At 40.0% G+C, this 24688-nt stretch overlaps 1 protein-coding gene across 1 annotated transcript in view; it reads left to right on the top strand.

The window, feature by feature from the left end:
• The window catches only part of LOC126481857 (outer dense fiber protein 3-like), a 66005-nt gene that overhangs the window by 32630 nt on the left and 8687 nt on the right, over window positions 1-24688 (top strand). The window lies entirely within an intron of this gene.

Raw genomic sequence — 24688 nt, forward strand, 5'->3', positions numbered from 1 at the left:
GATGTAGTACAAGTAGTATTTCTATTTGCTCATGGATTATTTTGTACACAGTAGTATAGCTACTAACAATCCGGCATATAGTCAAACATCTGCCACTAGTTGGAGCTACAGTTGTCAAAAAAGACCAGGGTGAAGGGAAATTTAAAAGTGCTAGATGGTGGGAAATTCAAAAAATCAAAATAGTATTATAGTATTGGTGGGGATTTTTAATCAATGCAGTGTGGCATTGGTGGGAAATAAAAAAATCTAAGTTAGTGGAACTAGCCTAGTTGTGCTAGTGGCCATTATGGTGCCCTGTTCAAAAGTATCTGAACAGCCTGTATTATTCATCAAAAAGTTTAACTCAAGTCATCTCACATATGTACACACAGTATCAAAAAAATGAAATTTCACCTGGAATGTTTCAAATGGTACTATGTTAAAAACATTCACACACACACACACACACACACACACACACACACACACACACACACACAAAATAATCCTTCTCCTGTGCCAACCACCTCATCTCAGAGTAGCATTTGAGCACTTGCAACCTACGTCCTCAATTATTTGTTGGATGTATTCCATGGTCCAGTGTCCTATTCCCTTGCAGTCTGTCATCTCTGCACTCCACAATAAGTGCATGGAGTTGTGGGAGGAAGAATGGCTGGCAGTGACGGCCAATGAACTGCGGTTGGTGAAGTCAACAACTCGGCCATGGCGTTCCTCCTGCCGGTTGCTCAGGCGGGATGACCCTCACGCGTCTTCGGATTGGGCATTATCCTCTCACACATAGCTTTCTATTACGGCAGGAGGATCCCCTGTTTTGTTATGCTTGTGGTGTGCACATCTCTGCCCACCACATTTTAACAGACTGCATTTTATACTGTGATGCAATGGCAGAAGCACAAGTTGATGGGGATGTGCCCTGTGTTTTAGCTAATGATGAGACATGTGTCTAGGGTTTTAAAGTTTTGTGATGTGTCTGGACTCTGGCCTAAACTTTTGGGTTGTAGTTTTTAGTGTGTTGCAAAGTGGCTGGCTCCTCCCTTTTTTCCTTGCGGTCAGCCAGCCACTTCCATCTGCTATATTGTTTTAGCTCCCTCTACTACTTTCTTCCTGTGTTGTCCATGTATTACTGCTGGCAGCATGCTTCGTCCCATGCTTCAATGTGGCTAGGCACATATTTTTCCAAGCTTGTTATCTGTGTTTTACTCTCTGTTTTATCTTACTGTTCTGAGTCTTTTCTTGACACCCGTCTCAATCTGTTACTGAGCGGTCTCTGAAGACCTTGCCATCATGCACCCATACAACCCTCTCCATCTCCATCATCATCATCATCTACATCAGTCTCTGTAGTCCTCAGCAGTTTTTACACTCTACAGCTCCCTCTAGTAATATGAAAGTTATTCCATTATGTCTTAACAGATGTCCTATCATCCTATCCCTTCTTCTTATCAGTGTTTACTGTAGAATATTTCTTTCCTCTCCAGTTCTGTGTAGACCTCCTCGTTATTTATCTCATCAGTCCACCTAATTTTCAACATTTGTCATAGCATCACAGCTCAAATGCTTCAATTCTCTTCAGTTCCACTTTTTCCACAGACCATGCTTCACTACCATACAATGCTGTGCTCCAAATGTAGATTCTCAGAAATTTCTTCCTCAAATCAAGGCCTATGTTTGATACTAGTAGACTTCTCTTGGCCAGGAATGCCCATTTTTCGAGTGCTTTTTATGTCCTCCTTGCTCCATCCATCATTGGTTATTTTGCTGCCTATATAGTAGAAGCCCTTCATGTACTTCCTGACCATTAATCCCAATGTAAGTTTTGCACTGTTCAAATTTCTCCTACTTCTCATTACTTTCGTCTATCTTTGATTTACTCTCAGTCCATATTCTTTACTCATTAGACTTCATTCCATTCAGCAGATCATGTAATTCTTGTTCACTTTCAAAATGTGTATGAATTCCTAAGGGACCAAACTGCTGAGGTCATTGGTCCCTAGACTTACACTCTAATTAAACTAGCTTAAAGTAACTTATGCTAAGAACAAAACACACACCCATGCCTGTGGGAGGACTCGATCTCCAATGGGAGGGGCTGCGTAATCCGTGACAGGGTGCCTCAGACTGCATGGCCATTCCATGCGGCCTTCTTCACTTTCACTGAGGGTAGCAATGTCATCAGCAAATCGTATAATTAATATCCTCTCACCTAGAATTTTAGTTCCAATTCTGAATGTTTCTTTTATTTCCATCACTGCTTCTTTGATGTAGAGATTGAACAGTAGGGGCAAAAGACTAAATGCCTGTCTTACACCCTTTTTAATCCAAGCCCTTTGTTCTTGGTCTTTCACTCTTATTATTCCCTCTTGGCTCTTGTACATGTTGTACATTACCTGTCTCTTCCTATAGATTATTCCTATTTTCCTCAGAATCTCAAACATCCTGCTTCATTCGACATTATCTAATGCTTTTTCCTGATTGGCAAAGCCTATGAACACGTTCTGATTTTTTTCAGTCTTGCTTCCATTATCAACCACAACATCATAAATTGCCTCTCTGGTGCCATTACTTTTCCTAAAGCCAAACTGATTATCAACTATCACATTCTCAATTTTATTTTCCATTCTTCTACATACTATTCTTGTCAGAATCCTGGATGTATGAGCTGTTAAGCTAATTGTGCAATAATTCTCACACTTGTTAGCTCATGCAGGGTTCGGGATTGTGTGGATGATATTTTTCTGAAAGTCAGATGGTATATCACCAGACCCATACATTTGACACACCAACATAAATAGCCATTTTGTAGCCACTTCCCCCAATGATGTTAGAAATTGTGATGGAATGTTATCTGTCCCTTCTGTCTTACTTGATCTTAAGTCTTCCAAAGTGGTTTTAAATTCTGTTTCTAATACTGGATCCCCATCTCTTCTTATCAACTCATGTTTCTTCTTCTATCACATCAGGCATACCTTCATGCTCATAGTTGCCTTCAATTTACTGTTTCCACCTCTCCACTCACTCCTCTGCATATAACGATGGAGTTCCCAGTGTACTCTTTATGTTACCATTCTTGCTTTTAATTTCACTGAAGGTTGTTGTGACTTTTCTACATGCTGTCAGTCCTTCTGACAATAATTTATTTTCAGTTTCTTCATATTTTTCATGCAGCCATTTAATCTTAGCTTCTGTGCACTTTCCATTTATTTCATTCCTATGTGACTTGTATTCCTGAATTTCCTTGAACTTTTTGTATTTCCTTCGTCCATTGATCAAATTAAGTATTTTTTCTGTTACCCATGGTCTCTTCGTAGTTCAAGTAAAATGACATGATACATGATTTCATGTCATATAACATGTCACATGCCATAATGTCATCCAACATGGCATTTGTCTTGCTGTGCACTATGACACAGGTTAGGATGCATGTATCCCCACTCTGGGATACTTCCTATTATAGATGGACCCCCATTCTCAGATACTTCTTGTTGCAGATACATCCCACTCCCTAGAAGCACATAAATTTGTGTCCATTTGTTCTTACACCCCTCACCATACATGTAACATGGGGGCATTTGAGTAAGCAATGATCCTCTCAGAAGAAAATAACCCATCCCCAACACAGAAATAACAATAATAATAATAATAATGATAATAATAATAATAATAATGATAATAATAATAATAATAACAAAGTTTTAGAGTCTCCCCTTATACAAATCCACACCCAGGAATTTTATCCTCCCAGAAAAACTTCTGTAGCTGTTACATGTATTCTCTTCAGCCATATGTTATGATATATTGTTTACTATGGCTGTAAATCTTATGGATTTTGGGCACTGTATCAGAGGCTTAACTTATAAATTGCAAGACTGCAGCTAAGAGAGCTCAATGTGTTGGGGAAGTGGGATTAATGTAAAAAAGCACGAATATCTGAAGATGGTTGATTTAAATGTATGTGAAATTGCCAGATAAGTCGGAAAGCTAGTTCCCTTCTTTTATATCCCTAACTCTGCCCACGATATATTAAACTTTTTTCAGCTAAGATAGGAGCATTTTTCAATCTACTTCCTAACTTCTACACTACCATAATTTTGACATTAGACTTCCATAGCCTGGCAACTAATGTAGATTTTTGTTGACTCTGGTGATGACTGATCTGGTACAGGTTGTTTTATTGTCTTTCAAATCATGTTGTTCAAGATTGGCACATGTAGCCTGGCTCCTCTGTGGTTACCTGCCTGGTATGGTTCAACCTGTTCAGTATAGTCTACTATGTCCTCATAGCATGTATGCCTCACCAGACATCAGTGTGACATATCTGGTGGAGGTTTTTTTGTTTTATTTCTTTTATTTTTTCATGTTTTAAATTTTTAATCATTTTACAATTTTTATTTTGTTTTAAATTTTTTAAATTTTTTGTTTATTTTTAATTGGTTTTTTATTTTTTGTTTTATAGTTACACACATTTTATTCATGATGCGTGAGCCTGTATATTCAAACCTATGAAAAATAACCATAAATACTTAACACAGTGAACAAACTAACAGCAAACATAGGCCTAAACGTGATACTGAAGTAAATATTAAATACAGTGCAAATTTTATGATAAAAACACATGTAAATAGTTTATATTATATAGATAAACTTTCAAAATGGCCATATTACCTAGATAAAGTAACTTAAAAGCTTACTATATTGCAAGCTGCATGGCTTATGGAACAAATAATAAACTATTGAAAAGCATACATCTTGTTATTATCTCTTATCTTAAAACTCTCATTGTTATAACCCTGTATGTAATACTTAGATATGTGTTGTGGCACCAGGCTGCCGGCACACTACACTTTGAATATTCTGTCAATGGCATCTATGGGGGCTGTGTACCGGAGGCCACATGTAGTGGGCCACATGACTTGGGCACATGGCACAGCATTTGCCGTGTGATCTACCAGAGGCCTTCTCTTTACAAATGCAGTGCAGCAGGCTCCTGCCCACATATTGTGTCCATACTTATTGTCAGCTATTACTTGTAACAGTACCTGCATGGTTTCTGTGTTTGTGTCTATGTTCTTCACTGTTGTTCCCTTGTATGGGGAAGAAGAATAAAGTTTGATTCATTGTGGGCATGCTGTTGCTTGTGTTTTACAGTATGATACAACTGTCGATGAGCATAATATTCACTTCCATGTACTCACTCTATTTGTTTGTTCCTCTGGTTTTTCTGTCCATGTAGAGAGTGTACCAATCTCTCCTCAAGTAGCATCAGGTTCTTACAATTGTTGTTACAAACTTGTCAGCCACATTAACGATGCAGGCTTCTAGAATGTTGGCATACCTGTCACCCTTTCCCCTTGTGATGATGTGGCCAAAGACTGGAAGGCTTATGAGAAGCAACTTTGGCAACATGGATGTTAATTGTGTGTCTACAGTCCTCATAAGTCATACAAACTGTTTTGAAGTGTGAGTGATGGACAGAGTGCTCAGACTAGATGTGGACATGGGTGCAACCCTAATATTATTGAACTGACAAATTTTTATGGAACTGGGATACTTGGCACTTTCTCTGGTTACTAGACATTTGGTGAGCTGCAACATACAGCATACTCCAATTTTGGGATAATTTGTGGCTCCCACTATATATAAATTTGTGGTTCATTCCTTGCCTTTTTTTAAAATTGTGATGATGATGGTACTGCAAATTTGTTCAGTCTGGATGCTTTTAATGCTTTTGGTTTTTCCGTTTGGATATGGTGCACCTTGTTTCTGACCAGGTCCCTTAAAAGCAGTTAGACTCTCTCTGCTCCTAGTTCTGATCTGTTTGCTTGGACAGGTTTGGTTGTGCCACTAATTTTGCAGCCCACATTATCTTGAAACTACAGTACAGCCGCACCGTGCACGTCCTATTCCAGTGGCTTTGTGTGACCAAGTGAAATCAGAATTGTACCGGCTGACATCATTGAGGATCATATAGCCCATTACATTGAGCGAGTGGTCTACTCCTAATCATTACTAAAAGCTGATTGGTCAGTTTCATCTCTGCAGCAATTTTAAAGTTTCCCTTAACACTCAATCTATTGTTGACACCTACACTTTGTCCATTCCACAAAAGTTATTGGCTAAGCCCATCAGGGCCCTATTTCTCTCAAAAACTGATTTATCGGAAGCCTATTTCCAGCTTCTATTGGATGAGGATTCTGAATGGCTCCTTGTAATTTACTTGCCCTTTAGGTTGTGTCAATAACAATGCCTCTTGTTCAGTGTGGCTAGCAACCCGACAAATTTTCAGCAGTTTTTTGGAACAACTGATGATATACCACCTGTGGTGCATCAGCTATCTTGATGACGTTGTTGTGATGGGTGCATCCACAGAATAGCATTTACATAACTTTTGCACCTTGTTCATGGTCTTACATTTTGCAGTGTTGTTATGCAACTTTGCCACCTCACACCTTTTTCAGCGAAATGTTGTGTATTTGGTGTTTGAGGTTTTATGACATCAAGTCACCAAGGTCACAGCTCTGCCTCACCCTCCAAGCATCAAAGAACTCCAAGCATTTTTTGGTAAAATGGCTTACTATCACAAATTTATCCTGGATATGGCTGCATTGTCCCACTCCATCCACAAGTACATTCCTTTTCAGTGGGTGCCAGCCTATGAGTACATGTACACTCTCTTTAAATATGAATTACATTCTGCTCTTCATTTGGTTACTTGACATCTTGAACAGCAGATGGTTTTCACTATGGATTGACCTTTACCTGTGAGCTACGAGTTGTGACCACCTACCTCAATGAAGTGGTGTATTATGGACTCTTTTTGACAGTGCTAAAGTTATCTCATATCCAGCAAGTCTATGCACAGAGCTTAGCCCTCTTCACCCTGAGTTTTTCCAGAATGGTTACTCTGATAAACATATTTGAAAAGCATTTCAACCAGAATGCACTAAACCTCAGGAACAGCCAGAAGTAATGGAGGACTCCTTGAGGATGGTTTTTCTACCCTATGTTGGTGGTGTGTCATTTTCAGATCAGCAGGCTACTCAAGAAACACCAAATAAAATGTGTCTTCTGCCCTCCAGCAACAGTCCTAGGTCTAAGGAGACCAGAACATATAAAATCCCATTCCAGTGTGGGAAATCATACATGCACTGCACTTAGATGTCACACCAGAATGGGTCATCAGAAAAGTCTGTTGTTGTTGAACACTGTCATGACACAGGGCATATCATAGCCTATGGAATGCAAAGATCCTTTCATCCACTTCCACATACTGAGAATCCCTCATCAAAGAAGCCGTCATCTGAAGATGACGAGCAAATATCTTGTTGAAATACTGTGCAGCCTTCACAGCATATCTGATATGATACCTGTGAACCACTGAGGTTGATATGAGGACAATTCCAAATGTTCAGTAGCTTATGTATCAAAAATGTTCAACTTCACTCAGCAGTAATACTCCCAATTTGAAAAGGAAACACTTGCTATCATCTGTGCCCTCGAAAAGTTTCATGTGTTCTTGTATGGGTCCAAGTTCAACCTCATTACTGACTGCAAGTCCTTTGTTTTATTCTTTTTGATCCTTCTGTTTCATTTACCAACAAAGCAGCACACCGAGCGAGGTGGCGTAGTGGTTAAACACTGGACTCGCATTCGGGAGGACGACGGTTCAATCCCGCGTCCGGCCATCCTGATTTAGGTTTTCCGTGATTTCCCTAAATCGCTCCAGGCAAATGCCGGGATGGTTCCTTTGAAAGGGCATGGCTGACTTCCTTCCCAGTCCTTCCCTAATCCGATGAGACCGATGACCTCGCTGTCTGGTCTCCTTCCCAAACAACCCAACCCAACCCAACCCCCCAAAGCAGCACATTTCCTCCAACATTGGACCTTGTTTCTGTCCTAGCTACAACTGTGAAATACATTTTCAACCTATCATGCAACATGCCAACACCAATGCACTGTCCTGGCTTCCAGTAGGGCTGGATCCTACTTTTGATCAAGATGAACATCTTTGTTTTCACACACATGTTGAGGCACAATGTTTAGTAGAAGGGTTTCCTGTTACAGGCTCCTGGCTCCTGGGTCACAGCTGCTGTCACTACTGATTTAATTTTGCTTCAGGTTGTACACCTCATTCAGCATGGTTGGCCTGCCAGGCTGCCAGGCAGAGCTTCTAATCCTTTACGTAACTATTTTGCCCTCTGTCTCTGCTTTTCAGTATTTGATGGCATTGTTCTCTTAGCTGCACAAGGGCTATTGCCTAAGGTTGTGCTCCTGACGACCCTATGACAGGATGGGCATCAGCTCTTACATCAGTGACATTAAGTGGAGGTCTCACATACCAAACTAATGGCTTGTTGGCACATTTTTTGACCTGGCATCAGCAGTGACACTGTAAATCTTTTCGTGGCCTGCTCTCAGTGTGCTAGACAAAAGGCAATGCTCCATGGCCTGTACTGCACTGTCCTTGGGATCATTTTGAGTCCCCAGGACTCTTCTAAATCCTTCCTGGTTGTTAGCTGCTAATGCTAAATTTCCATATGTTAACTGCTGTCCTATGACTGGTGGCAACTATGATTCAGGCTCACTTAAATTTTTTTTCTATGGAAGGATTGCCTTGTATGCTTGTGATGGATAATGGTCCACAGTTTGTGTCTCAGGCCTCGCACCCATGAAGACATTCCCAACAAGATTGCTCCTTCTTTTCACCCCAATCTAACAGTGAGGCAAAAGGTCTCATCCACACATTCAAGGTTCAAATGAAGAAGTATGTCAAGGACTCCTCCATGGATGATGCCTTGACAAACTTATTGAGTTCATACAGGCTTACACCAGTGGGAGATTGAAGTCCAGTTCAGAAGCTCCATGGTCACTAGCCACACATCCTCCTGCATCCACTCATGCTGCCACACCAACACCTGTTGGTGCGAAACTCATCGCATTTCACTCATGGCTCTGTGGTCTGGGCTCAGGGGGTTGGATGCTGACTGAAGTAGATTCCAGCCACAGTCCACAACTGCTGAGACTGCTGCCTCTGTAAGATGTGCACCAATGATGGGCTGGTGGCATGCCACCATGACCAACTGTCCCTTCATGTCACGGTGAGGGCCGCAAGTCTGCTATCACTGCCTCCACCTCCTCCATCTGTTCCAGCCATGTGGGGTGGCCCTGCTGGAAAGTGAATTATAAAACTGAAGCTGCCACTGAAAGCAAGGTATTGATGTCATTCCATCAAAGACATCATTATTGTTTGATACTTGTCTTCGGCCATGTATGCAGCACAAATGTAAGTCTGACATATGTTATTAAGAAGCTTTCATCTTTCACCCACTGATTACTTGCTGTAACTCAGGGAAGCTTCTCATTCTATGTTGCAGAATCTAGAAAGCAGCTGGAAGGCAGTGGTGGTGAGAGAGCAATGGGAGTCATTTAGTACCTGACTAGAGCAGTGGTTGAAGAACAGCAGTGGCTGTCTTCTCTCACCTGACAAGTCTCAGTATGCTGAACATCATTGACTTTTAAACTGACCTAGTAATACTATTGTACTACTGAAAAAGCAATGATTTGTGTTAATGAAGTGTCAGGTTCACAATAATGAACAAACTGTCTCCAAAGCATGATAAACCAAACACAATGATACTGGATGGGCTGTTGCTGAATGTTCATCTTTGTCAAATATGTACAGGTGTGATAGCTGATTGGGCTGAGTTTAAGGATTCTAGGCACTTCTTGTCTTTGAGAACAGGTGGCATCAAACTAACCAACCTCTTAAAATCAATTTTGCGCTATTCTGCAACTTCCTCTTGTCCAGGTCAAGTGAAATAAAACAAATGTACCTAAATACAAAGAATGTGAACCATCCAAAATTAGTGATGAGTGGTACTGAATTAATGTTTCTGTGAAGCAGTTAAATAAATTGGAGACTTTTCAAGAAAGAGATTACTGTTGTGTATTGAAAGAAATAGCTCAACTGCATTTTAACATTAAAAAAATGAAGTGTTTTAGGCAGAACCATACACAAAACTACCAAATGCAATAGCAAATGAAATTGCAGCAATAAACACTGACCCATATGACAATACCTATTTCAGGTGGTCAGTTCTGGTAGATTCGTATCCAATAAGTTGGAACGCAGACTGTGAAGCTGACTATTTTTTGTATGCAGACAAGTTAAACTTTCCTGATGTACTGTTTCCTAAAGAGGCAAACCACGTTCTCATATTCGAAAAAAAGAATGAAAGCATGTCTCTTAATGTAATGGCATCTAGTGTTCTGGTTATGTGTGATCATGAAAGATGTGAGATGAGAAAGAATTTCGAGTTCTCATGAGGAACAGACATATTGGTGTTTCAGGTTGCTATTACATATACATAGCACATCCATTGCATAAAAAACTGTCTGACGCTAGAACATATTAGCATTATTCCTCATCATTATATTGTGTTATGTAAGCATTGTCTGTGCTACATGTATTTTCATTCCAAAGAAAAGTTTGATGCACATTTAACTGACTGCACACAGTTTAAGTCAGTCAACAGTATAATGTCTAGTGGTAGGACCAAGTTTATAAAATTTACCAAGTTTAGCAACAAGCTAAAGCAGTTGTTTGTAATTTCTGCTGATATGGAATGCATGATAGAACCACTTGCTACTTGGCAGTTGTAGTACTTATTCTGGGTCTTATTCTAATCAGGTACATTTGTGTACCCCACTCAGCACAGCTGTTATGTACGCTATGGCTATAATGAGCGATACCTTGAGTCTAAATTATGGAAATGCCATACTGAACAACTATACGTAATTGCTAAGACTGTGAATGAGTTTTATTACAAAATAAAAAAAATAAAAAAGAAATGGCCACAGAACAAGAATCAACATTTCACCCAGCAGAGGTTGGTTATATTTGCCGAGAACTGCCCAAGCAAGTTAATGTTAAAGACTGAGACCACTGCCATTACACTGAAAAACTTCAGTTTATAGAGAGAGGCATTAGTGGTGACACTGCTCACTGTTTATGCAAACATACAGTTACAATCAACAGGTTCATGGCTAGTTACGATGGCAAAACTGCCAAATCTTACATTATATGTCTTGGTGTGAATAGTCTTTACAGGTGGACAGTATTACAATATCTTTCTATATCCACTTATCTAATTTTGTATGACTTTCTCTAGAGAATTTTGAATTTTTTTGTGTGAAAATTGTACCAGACAGTTCTAACATAGAATAAATTTTAGAACTGGATCTCAAATATCCAGAGCATATTCACAATTTTTATTCAGATATGTCTTTACAACCTGATGAAGTGTGACCACCATCCAATAGTAAAAAACCAAAGGAATTAATTTTGACTAAATGTGATAAGAAAAACTATGTTGTTCACTGCAGAAATTTGAAACAATTTTTTCATAATTAACTTGTATTAAAAAAGATTCATGAAATTTAATCATTTAGGCAAGATCCCTGGATGAAACCATACAGTGAGATTAAGTACAGAAATGTATGAGTGCAAGCAATTTTTTTTTCCAAACTGATGAATAGCAGTGTGTTTGATAAACCTGTGCAAAATGTGCAAATTATGTGAGGCATAAAACTAGCAATCCTGGGGAGGTAGACATACAGGGTGTCCAAAAAGTCTTTCCCTGATTACATAAATTGATAAATCATTCTAGAAGTGAGATACAAATATGAAACTGGTGTCTAATTGTTTACAAACTATCAAAGTTTTTTTCACACATCAGCAAACTTCCACATGAACACCCTTGGTAGCATGTAGCACATCTAGGCGATATTCAATTTCCGTCCACACATTAGCCAACATCGCTGGAGGGATCGATTCAACGACTGTGGCTATCTGTTGCCGCAGGGTTTCAAGATCTGGTACACGTGTTCGGCAGACCTCGTGCTTGACATAACCCCATAAAAATAAGTCTAATGGGGTTATGTCAGGAGAGCATGGAGGCCAAACCATTGGCCCATCACGACCAATCCATCGCCCAGAAAAGGTCATATTGAGATAGGCACGGACGTCCAAACCCCAATGAGGCGGTGCACCGTCTTGTTGAAACAAGACATCAGGGTGATACTGAAGCAGCTGAGGAACAGCATACAGTTGCAACATGTCCAGATACACTGCAGATGTGATGGTAGCCTCAGCGAAGAAGAATGGCCTGATAATTTGATCGTGCAATAGCGCGCACCAAACATTCACCTTTGGACTGCCTCTAGTGCACTCTATGACCTCGCCAGGGGGTTGTGAACCACAAATGCACACATTATGGTGATTCACTACTCCACTGACAAAAAAGGTCACTTTGTCAGAAAAGGCAAATCGTCTGAGATAACCATCATCGTCCTCAATACGTGATAGCATTTTGACTGCTAAGTCATATCTACATGTACTGTCATTGGACAACAAGGCCTGAATGATATGCACTTTGTATGCATGAAACAATAAAGGTTGTGTAAAATGTCATGGAGAGAGCTTTTTGGCATCTGTAATTCATGTGAGGCCCTGTGCACCGATTTCTTTGGACTTCGCAGAAAAGACTGCCTTACAGGTTCCACCCTGTCTGTTGAGGTTCTCGGTCGACCAGACCTCGGAAGGTCAGCAACTGATCCTGTGTTCTTGAACCTCCCATACCATGCTTTAATACTCTTGACATCAGGTGGATTCCTTCCAAATGTTGTCGGGAAGCGTCTCTGCACTGTGGTTGGTGATCATGTCTCATGGTACCACAGGACACACTGTGCCTTCTGCTGATTGGTTAATGTGGCTACTTGGGCACTGCATCTCATCCACTACTTACGTACTGTGAACCTAAAACAGAAAAAAACTTTGATAATTGTAAACAATCCAATACAAGTTTCATATTTGTATCTTACTTCCAGCCTGAGATATCAATTTATGTCATCAGGGAAAGACTTTTCGAACACGCTGTAGAACAGCTACATTGATGGCAAAACCTAAGTTTCAAAGAAGTGCTATTTTTAATGAAAACTAAGTTGCTATGGAGTGGAACAGGCTTAATGTAGTGTTTCATAAACCTAAAGCAGTATGTATGATTATTCTGTGTGCTGTGAACACCCTTATTATAGACTTTCATTTTAGATGTATACTAAACACTTAATTTATCATATTAAAACTTCAAATATTTGTGAGGATATCAGGAGCAATGTAAACAGATGGTTTGTGGAAATTCCAGGTTGGAATACTTGTAGTAAAGTACAGAGAACAGTACAAAGTATCTGATGCACAATTTATTGCTGAACATGGAGATACAACAAAATGGCTGTACATGATATGATAGCATACAGCAAACTTCAGGTGTCTAAGATACTCTCCTTGTGGGAGTTCAAATACACAGCAAAGAGTCTTATTATCTTGTACTTGGCGTATTGATGATGAGTTGCCCACAGCTCCATATGTCAGCTTTCCCTGTAGATAATAGACAAAATAGTCTGCTTGTAAATATAAAGGAGGTTATAAAAATGAAACATGAGTGGGCTGGTGAACCTGTTACCAAACGTGTCAGTCTACAAATTAAAATGTATGCACTTGAGACTGAATCAGAACGGGCTGAGAGGGTTGAGAAGACATTGAAGATGATGACTCCCCTGGACGACCTAGCACATCAATTACTGATGACAATGTGAAAGAAGTAAATGATGATGATTCTGAAAAATCACTGAACCACTCTCAGAGAGGTTGATAATGATGCTCGCATACCCGGCTCATGCTAAGCAATTTTTTTCAGATTTTTTGGGCATGAAACATGTAGCGGCAAAGTTTTTTTCTGAGATTGTTGAATTTCCACCAGAACTGACAATGTGTGGAAATCACTCAGAAATTGTTGTATGAAGTTTGATGATTATCCAGAATTTCTAAAAAAGATTAAAAAAGCTGGTGAAACATGGCTATGATGTTGAAACAAATGCCCAGTCATCCCAATGGAAACTGCCTGAACAGCTAAGACTGAAAAAAATTCGCCAAGTTTGATCACTTGTGAAGGTTCTCCTCACTGCTTTCTTTGATTACAATGGGATAGAGCATGGTAAGTTCCTGCCTTATGTTGTTATGCACCATTTTGCATGAAGCAATCCAAAGATAATGGCCAGAATTTGCAGCAAAATGACTCGTGGAAATTGCATTATGATAGTGCTCTCGCTCACACCTCAGTGCTTGTTTGTGTTTTTTTGCTATAAGGCAAAACTGTTGTGTAGTCTCAGCCACTGTATTTGCTGTGCATGGACTCTGTGACTTCCTTCTATTTCTGAGGCTGAAGGAAACCGTGAAGGACATCATTTTGTCACCATTGATGAGACAAAGACAGAATCACTGAAGCAGCATAATGAAAACTGAGTTCCAGAAGTGTACTGTATCTGAGGGGAATTAATTTGAATGGGACAAAGCTGAGGTTGATGAATAAATAAAGATTCTTTAAGAAAAACAAAAATTCCCATTACTCTTTGAGCACATCTTGTATATGTGAAAAATATAAAAAACATGAAATGTGATATGTAACTGGGACCACTACTGCCTAAAAAATGATTATGACAGATTTTATATTGTTTGTGTGGAAAGTGTAAAATATGATTTGCAACTGATTTTAGTGTATTTGTGAAAAATATAAAAACATTTATGTGAATTGTAAATGATGTGTATTCCTTAGCTTGAGGTCACTACCACTTGAAGAATATAAAAACGTTAAATGTGTTTTGTACTGTTTTTGGTTTCTGTGTGACAAAATACATCTGCTGTAAATTGTAACTGAAGTGTGAGGTCACTACAGCCTGAAATATGTAAACATATAAATTTTTGTGTGAGAAAATGTAAAAATAAAATAAAATAAATGTGATTTGTGACTGATGTCAATTGTAACTGATGTCAGTACTTTATCTTGTGGTCACTACTACATGAAAAATATAAAAATATTAAATGTGACTTGTAACTGAGTTGATGTATGTGTGAAAATGCAAAACCATTAAATGTGATTTGTTAGTGATTTTAGTGTCAGTGTGGAAAATGTAACTAATATGAATTGTAACAGATGTGAATACCTAAGGGAGACAATCCACAACAGCTATAGTATGTACCTGTCAATATTGAAACTACAGACTTCATTAACACTCAGTGAGAGATGCATGAACCAATACAACAGCATTCACTCAGATGAATGCAAGTCAACACGGCGGGAAGACAGAGACCCAAAAAGCAAAGATATTTTACACATCACTGCTTCAGAGATAGGTTTTGACTAATTGTGTTTCCACACACTTGTACCCCCTCCCCTCCCCTTGAAGAGTGGAGCTCCTGGAATGAATGGTTATTTCTCCATCTACATCCACACTCTGCAAACCACCATGAAGTGGATGGCAGATTGTACACCTCATTGCATCAGTTGTTAGGATTTCTTCCTGTTCCATTGTGGAGTGCAGGAAGAAAGATTGTTTGAATGCCTCTGTGCATGCTGTAATTATTCTAATGCCTATGTGAGCAATATGTAGGGGTTGTAGTGCACCCATAGAATCATCATTTAAAGCCAGTTCTTTAAACTTTGTTAGCAGACTTTCTGAGAATAGTTTATGTCTATCTTCAAGAGTTTACCAGTTTATTTTCTTCAGCACCTCTGTAACACTTTCCCATTGGTCAAACAAACCTGTTACCATTTGTGCTGCCCTTCTCTGTACATGTTCAATATTCCCTGTTAATCCTATTTGGAATGAGTCCCACACATTTGAGCAATATTCTAGAGTGAGTCACACAACTGATTTGTAAGCAATCTCCTTTGTAGATTGACTGCACTTCCCCAGTATGCCAGCAATTAACTGAAGTCTACCACATGCTTTACCCACAAATAAGCCCATGTGATCATTCCATTTCATATCCTTACAAGCAGGTATTTGTGTGAGTTGGCCAATTCCAACTGTGACTCATTGATATTGTAGTCACAGGATACTACACTTTTTGTTTTTCTGAAGTGCACAATTTTCAAAATCTGCACCACTTAGAAATCTCATCAAGATCTGACTGAATATTTATGTGGCCTCTTTCAGACACCACTTCATTATAGATAAATGCATTGTCTGCAAACAGTCCTCAATCCAGACTCAAATTTCACTTGACACCCCTTATAATCAAACTTTTGACAGTAAGCATAGGTGTGGTACTGAGTCAAATGCTTTCCAGAAGTCAAGAAATACTGCATGTATCTGACTGCCTTGGTCCAAAGCTTTCACTATATCATGTGAGAAAGGCATGAGTTGAGTTTCACATGATCAATGTTTCCGGAATCCAGTCTGGTTGTCACGGAAGGGGTCATTCCGTTCAAGATACTTCGTTATGTTTGAGCTCAGAATATGTTCTAAGAATGTAAAACAAATCAGTGTCAAGGATATTGGGCTACATTGTGAATCACTTCTACTACACTTCTTATTGACATGTGTGACCTGCACTTTCTTCCAGTTACTGGGCATGGTTTCCTGTCTGAGGGATCCATGATAGTGTAGTGTCTACAAAGCATGCATACTCGGATCATCAGACAGTCAATCAAACAAGTCATATTAATGAGTTTTATTACAATAAGAAAATTACAATACTTAACTTTGACAATTATGCAGATTTGTTGCAAGCGAAGGACGACATATGAAGTAATCAATCTTCTTCGGTACAGACAGTCATAAGTCTGTGCTACACAGAGAGTACAAGCAAAGTGACTAGAGTTGACGCTGCTATCCAAGTCACTAATCTTGAAGCTGTTATTCAACAGGGCTGCACCAGTCAGTCGTGGCACTTATGTCCTCTCCACATATGGGCCTCTGCTGTTGTGTTATCATCCTGGAGTGACATTCCTGCCACCCCCCCCCCCCCCCCCCCCCCCCCACAAAGTGATGGACCTTTGTTGTATAGGGAGCATGACAAAGGCAGGGAAGGCAGAAGTGTGGACACAGGGACCAGAAGCTGTGGCTGCAGGGGACACCAGACTTCTGATCATACCCTACCATCTGGCCTTCCCTCTGGTGAAAATGTACCCCAGGAAATGCCCAGAAGGGTACTGATCCACCTCCTGAGGCCCACACCAAGATGTAGAAAATATCGGCTGCTGCAACATGGGCAGGCGCAGCTCCATCGGTAGGACGAGAGGAGGCAGAGCAGGTGAAGGCTCCATCTCCATGGAATTGTCCTGCGGTGTCGTGATGACACTTTTCAGGATCCATGAATCTGGGAGAAAAGGTACAGAAGGATCACCATGCATATGACATTGGCACATTTGATTGTGACATTAGTGTTGCAATCCATCTGGGCCTGAAATGCACACATCAAGTCGAAGAAGGATCTCACCTCATGCCCACCGTCTGCTGCCACTACAAACCCTGAAAAACACAATATCATGTAGCATGAAGTAACGCTTGTGGCCTTCCTTTGGCGCCAGATGCTGAGAAGTGTGGAGCAGGTGGAGCAGTGTCCGATAGTGGTGGACGCGAAGTAATTCCGCCGGTGATGGTCCATCTTGTGGATGCAAACCATAGGAGGTGAGAAACAGTTGCAATGCTTGATCCCTGGTGTGTGCGGTGCAAGATTTGGCCATCTGCTGCTTGGAGGTTCTAACAAAATGATCCACTTCACTGTCTGACTGTGGATGGAATGGTGCACTAGTTAGGTGCTGTATGCCATTACGTTCACTGAATGTTTCAAATTTATTTGACATGAACTGAGGGCCGTTGTCTGACACTATGACGTCTAGCCAATCTTTGAGGCAAAAAATAGAGGACAATGCCTGAACTGTATTACATGAAGTCATTGAGTTCATGGGCACAGCAATAGGAAACTTGCTATAAGAGTCTACCACAATCAACCAATGAGTGTTCTACAAAGGTCCTGCAAAGTCGATGTGCACACGTTGCCATGGTGATTGGGAATTAGGCCTAGCAGAGAATTTTTGTGGCAGAATGGACTGATTTTCCACACATGCTTGACGCTATGACACATCTGTTCTATCTGGGTGTCCATGCCCAACCAAGTACAGTACTGACATGCTAACTTTTTCGTACAAACAATCCCCCAGTGTCATTAGTGGAGTAACTGGAACACTTCTTTTTGTGAACCTTTGGGAGTCAACACATGTGGCTGTCTACTGTCATTTTGAATGAGAATAACACCTTGCCATACAATGAGGCTATGCTAATGTACAAAGTGTCGGTACACTACAGAGTTCATTATGCTATGCAATGACCAAGGCCAAGATGTGCAAATGTATTTAGTGAAGTGTTCAAATCTGAATCTGCTTCCATGGCCTGTGCAATTTTCCTATAGTTCAGAGGAGAGCATTGAAGCAATTCAGAATCCTGAGCATTAATGTGACAACAAGATGCAGCAGAAGCATCAAAGTATGTATCAGGGCCAATTGGAAGAAGTGAAAGTGTGCCTATGTTACATGTTGAGCTGTTGGAAAATACACAATCTCATACTAGAATTGAGACAACAGCAAAACCCATTTTTGCAGTTTTTGGACAGTTCATACAGGAACCAGCATAAGATGATGAAACAAGGGCTGCAACTGCTTGTGATCCATTACTAAGTAGAATTTTCTGCCACAGAAATAGTGGTGAAATTAAGAGACACAATGCACAATAGTCATTGCTTCTTTCTCTATTTGTGAATAGTTACATAGAGCTTTGGACAACACTTTTGATGCAAAAACAATGGGCCTGTGGGAGAAAAGTCAGTGAACTTGCCCACTGACTAGCTTGTAAGGGCACAATAGCTCTGCTTCTTGCAATTCTTTAAGGTCAGCAGCGACTTTGTCTCATAATGCAATGGGAACAGTTTTGGCCTGGCAAAATATCAGCTGAGCATAGTGTTTCGTAGTAATATGTGCAACAAAATTGTTAGCCTTGCCTAAAACTTCAGAGAAGAAGTTCAGGAATTCATTCAGCAAGCTAGCTACACTGTCTTTGGCATTGAATGCAGTCACTGACAACACATTGTCCTGAATTTCAAAGCCAAACAAATCAAATGAAGCAAGGCCAAATATGTCCTCAAAATCACATGACTGTAGCACAGTGAAAGGCATAGTCTGCTTATGGAAGCAATACATGGTAGGCAGAGTACATTTTCTGAGAACGGGAATGTCTTGTCCATTATAAGCCGTCAGGTGCATTCTAGTTTTAGACAGGCATGGGGAGCCTAACAGTTCATATATTTTATGTTTCAGCAATGTAACAGAGGTACCCGTGTCCAACTGAAATTTCACACATTTTCCACTAAGATGCAAATGAACAAAAAGTTTGTTCGGCTGCCATAGAACTGAAGAAACTGTTCACTTGCTAGGTTTGCTAATGCCTGCAGCAGGCTTTTAATAGACTGCACTGATTACATGAGCCTTGTGATTAGATTTTTGTGAGTGGGCAGAATTCCTATATTTGTTCCCTTGCAAACATACAGATTGTATGTGGCATCTCTTTCCACAAACATAACACTGTGCTTGTCTGGACAGGCAATCTTGGTGATTGTGCTGTGAATAGCACTGAGGGCATGACTTAGTTCTGTTCACCTGCTTAAAGAACTGTTTATGCAGCTTGGCACATGCTTGCTGTTGCTGCCTACTGGACCAGTCGTAAGCAAGGGACAATTAAACCCGACAAATTGGTGGCTGCTCAAATTTATTGCCAACACAACAACTTGAATCATACTGATCTAGAATTTGCACTATGTGCTGGAATGATGGATCTGACTGTTGCAAAATCTGTTCTCTAAGTTTGACTTCAGTTACATTGTACATGACCACATCATGCGACATAACATCTGAATATAAAGCACCACAAGCACATCTGAATTTGCATTTCCTCATCATACTCTGAAAATCTGTTACCCACTTGTGATAAGTTTTGTCTGACCTTTTCTTGCAATGAAAGAACTGATACCTAGCTGCCACTACAATCACCTGTTGGTCATAATAGTTAGTTAGCAAATCTACAACCTGATCATACGAAAGTTCACTCAGAGTGGCATTAGGGAACAATTTCTGAATGAGGCAAAAGACTACACTCCCTACCATTGACAAAAAGTAATGTAGTTCCACAGTACCTGACACTTTGTGAGCAATGATGTGGGCTTCATACTGTTGCAACCACTCGAGCCATTCCTCTACTTTGTCATTAAACTGGCAAAAAAGTGGTATAGCACTTGGAGCTACAGTTGTTGCTTGTGGTGCTGTGTTAGATATTTGGTTCACCAACAACTGCTGCACCATATTGAGAAGGGTAGCAATCTGCTGCATCTGAAACTGAAAATATCTGTGTTAGCTGTGGTGCATCTATCGCTTGCAGCAAAGGTGCCTAAGCAGGGGGTGGGAGAGGTAGGTTGCTCATTGTGGAATAGGTAAATGTAACAAACGGGCAATGCAAGCAAAAAAATGTGCACACAAGCAAAGAAAATTTCTGCAACTCCGACCCAAAAACACAGAATAGAAAAAACACTACAAGAGTCACTGTTAAAATATGTTAACACACCCCTGCAAAGAAAAGACAAGGCAGAATTTAGCTGTCAGCAAAACAGAAAATCCCATGACAAAACAAATTTGTGGCAGCCAGGCTCTGTGTTGTTGCTGTGGTATTTGTTCAGCCTTGTCTATTCAGATTGCTAGACAAGCAAAGAAGTTGTATTAATGAGTTTTATTACAATGAGAATATTACAACACTTAACTTTGACAATTACACATATTTGTCACAAGCAAAGGGTGACATATGTAAAAATCAATCTGCTTCAGTATAGACAGTCCCAAGTCTGTGCTACATAGAGATTACAAGCGAAGTGACTAGAGTTGACACTGCTATCTGAGTCACTAATCTTGAAGCTGCTATTGAACTGGGCCACACCAGTTGGTTGTGATCCTTATGTTCTCTCCACAAAGGGGCCACTGCCATCATGTTGTCATCCTGGAGAGAGGTCCAGTCAACATACGATTGGCTGATTTCTTCGCACAGACTACTCTTCCCTGCCATTCCCGACTGGGGTGCCGACGCTTGACTTTATACTGTAACAGATATGTTATAGTTGGAAGAGGGGCTAACTCAGCTGCTAATTCAGTATAGAATCTGACAGGAATTCCATCAGGCCCTGGAGCTTTGTTCAGTTTTAACAATTCCAGCTGTTTCTCAATACCCCTGACACTGATTTCACCTGTCCATTCAGTGGTATGAGAATTAAATTGGGACAGTTCTCCTGCTGAGTTTTCCTTCATAAAGGAACATTTGAAAACAGAGATGAGTATTTCAGCTTTTGCTCTGTTACCTTCAGTTTCAGTTCCTGTCTGATTCGCTAAGGACTGGACACTAACTTTGGAACTTTGGCGCCACCAACAGTCTCTAAATTCCACCAGAATTGTTTTGGGTTTTGTTAAAGATAGTTTAACAATATTTTGCTTAACATATTGCTCTCGTGACATATGATTCACTGATTTTTTTATCTAGTTTACTGAAAATATGCATCTTTCTACTTGTTTTCATTGTCCTTTGTACTCTGTAAATCATTGTTGCCACAACCACATCATGGTAACTGATTTCAGTTTTGCTATGGGCAAGATGTCTTATCATTCCCACCATCACTAACAAAACAATAATTTTCTCAATTGATTGTCTGGTGATTAAAATCTTTGCCTATGACTACACTTTGATTGGAAAGCTTACAAGCAAACTGAGGTTTCCTCTGAAGTTTTTGGTTACATCAGGAGATGAGTCTGGTAGGTGATAGGAGGGTCCAGTTACCATTTTATGCCCATCCTTGATACTGAGTCTTGCCCAATCAATCTTATACGCAGTTTCAGTTTCATCTTCTGTCTTGGTGGATTCGAATTTATTGTCTACTGTGACAAATATACCATCTCCATTTCTGATCAGCCTATCCTTTTGACATACAATTAAATTTTCCTCAAAAATCTCATTGATATTAGTTTCAGATTTCAACCAGCTTTCTGTACCAATAATTATGTGAGCTTCACTGCTTTTCAAGAGCACTTTGAACTCTGGAACTTTGTTGCAAATGCTTTGGTAGTTAACCACTAGGATTGTAATATTCTCATCTTTAGGAGGCATTCCTTTCACTCTTACACTGATACATCTACATTCCACAGCTATCATTACCTAGATTGTCTGGACAGTTGTCTAACCTAAAAAACTCTTCTGTGCACCCCACACAGTCATCTACCTGGGTAACAGCCTGTAATCTGACCTATTTAGGGGGACCCTACAATTCTTGATCCTATAGTGCAAGTCCAGAAAGTTGCAGCCCAGCTTGTCACTAAGCCTCTGAGGTCTTTGGTTCAGTCCTTCCACTCAACTCAAAACTGAAGGGCCATGATCAGTTCTGGGGACAATGTTGCAAATTGTGAGCTTTGTTGAAACTCCATGTGCAAGGCTGGTCTTCTCAATCTTCTCTCCCAATCACTGGAATGATCCAATTAGGAGCTCAGAGTCTAGATGACAGGCATCACTTGTTCCAACATGTGCCACAATATGCAGCTGATTGCACTCTCAATGGCGACCCCTACAATATGTTCGGTGAGGCCCCCAGGCATACACGCTGACTGCACCTGGTGTCCTTTTCTGTCTCTTACTGCCATTTCTTGAAGGGTTCCATCATTCAGTGCATGTTTGAATTGACAGTGATTAATAGACCACTACCCTTTTGCATTTGCTTCCTCTTGACACTGGATATAACAGGTTTCCCCAAAACTGGTGAAGTGATTTCCACTGGCTCAGTTTCAGTTTCAGTGAAAGGCAGCCCTTTAAACTTGTTGGCTAAGGTGGTTGCTATAACACACTGAGTCCTCCATGGTCCCCATCCACCCTGCACAGGACACCTACATCAACCAGTGAAATGTCACTCGCAGTCAAGTGGATGAGTAATAGCAGATCCCGTACATTCTGCAGAGGAGACAGGACCCACAGGAGTGGATAGTACCTAGGATATCTTTGGTACCAGTACCACAGGTACGGTTGACTCTCGGCAGCTCTTTCAATACACTGATTCACAGCAGCAGCAGCATTTCACAGTAGTAAGGGAGATTTCCAGCTGTTAATGAATGTCAACCAACTCATCCTGTTTTCATGAACAGCATTCACAGTGGGGCTGCATTTTGGCTGGTCTAATGTGTTATAGGACAGTGAACAAATAACTTTAAACTAATCGTGCTAATTATGTTGAGCTGAAAATTAGTAATTCCCTATAAGAACTGCAGAAAATACACAAAATGAGACTTTTAATAAGGCAACAGAAAAACCACTGGTAAAAATATTCTAAGTTTCTAAAACTTTTTGAGGTTAATTGTAGCCACTAACTATTTACACTATTCAGGTGAAGCTTACATAATTTTAAAAAATGGTGTGCTACTGGCAATACTTTTCTGAACAGGATGCCATTTTTATGCATTTTGTGTGAAGCTTGCTTATATTATTTTAAAAGTAAAAATAGTCTCCTGGATTGAACATGTCATTGGCATGTACAAAATAATTCCTTGTTTTATTAGTGTTTTTCTAATTTCTCACCAACATGTCATAGAAAAGTGCATGGCTTGTGATGACATGATTGTGATGCCATTGATAAAGGGTGATGATGAAATTGAAAGGGGTTGTTGCTTTTGATGATGTCTTGTATTCAAGGATGTTTAAGTGCAAAGTGACCCAGATAGTTGGTAGCTATACTACTGTCCACCAACATCAGACATGTCAGATTATAAGGGAGTACATGATATATGAACATAAAAACAAGCTTGAATGTCTTACGTATGTTGAGTGGCTATAAAAATCTGGTCGTAACGCAGTAATGACCTGCCTATTTTACATTTAGTAGTGCTGAAAAATCTGGACATGTAATGCTGCAGTGTTATTCACTGGTGAGGTAAGTGAAGTATGGAACTTTCATATAAGTGAAGGGAACATGGAATATGTCAAGTTTACATAAGTAGATTCCACAGTTACTTTTCTTTACAACATTTGAATAATGGAAAATACTAAAAACTGATTATTATATTCAGTTTTGTTATTAAGTTAACCATAATTTTAAAATGAGAGAATGATCTCTGCTGACAGAATATTCAGTATTCTCATAATAATGTTTGATTTGTGGGGCGCTCAACTACGCGGTCATCAGTGCCCGTACAAAGTCCCAAACTTTACAAGTCCAATTTTTATGCAATCCAATCTAGCCACTGTCACAAATGATGATGATAATGATGAAAATGATAAGAACAACACAAACACCCAGTCCCTAGGCAGAGAAAATCCCCATCCCGGCCAGGAATCGAATCCGGGATCCCGTGATCGAGAGACAGCAACGCTAGCCACTAGACAATGAGCTGCGGACCCGGTATGATCATCAGCATCATCATCATCATTATGTCAATACTCTATCAGTTACCTCAAGTGCTCCCTTGTCTTCCTTGTTGCTTATGTTGTTATCATGGTAGATACATTGTAAGAATTCTGAGAGACTGCAATTGCTCATCCTCTGAATACTGATAGGTGTTGTCTTAATGTACTGCAGCACAGATTAGAATATTTGGAAATTCTTTCATTTCTTGTTTTTAAACAAATTGCAGAATGGCTTATCCTTCTTAAGTTTGAACAAGTGAAACATGTGTTATAATTTGCTGGGTCCACCAAATCTGCAGCCAGTTTATCTGTGTAGATGCTGAAT

This window comes from Schistocerca serialis, chromosome 5 (genome assembly GCF_023864345.2).
Source record: "Schistocerca serialis cubense isolate TAMUIC-IGC-003099 chromosome 5, iqSchSeri2.2, whole genome shotgun sequence".
Lineage (NCBI taxonomy): Eukaryota > Metazoa > Arthropoda > Insecta > Orthoptera > Acrididae > Schistocerca > Schistocerca serialis.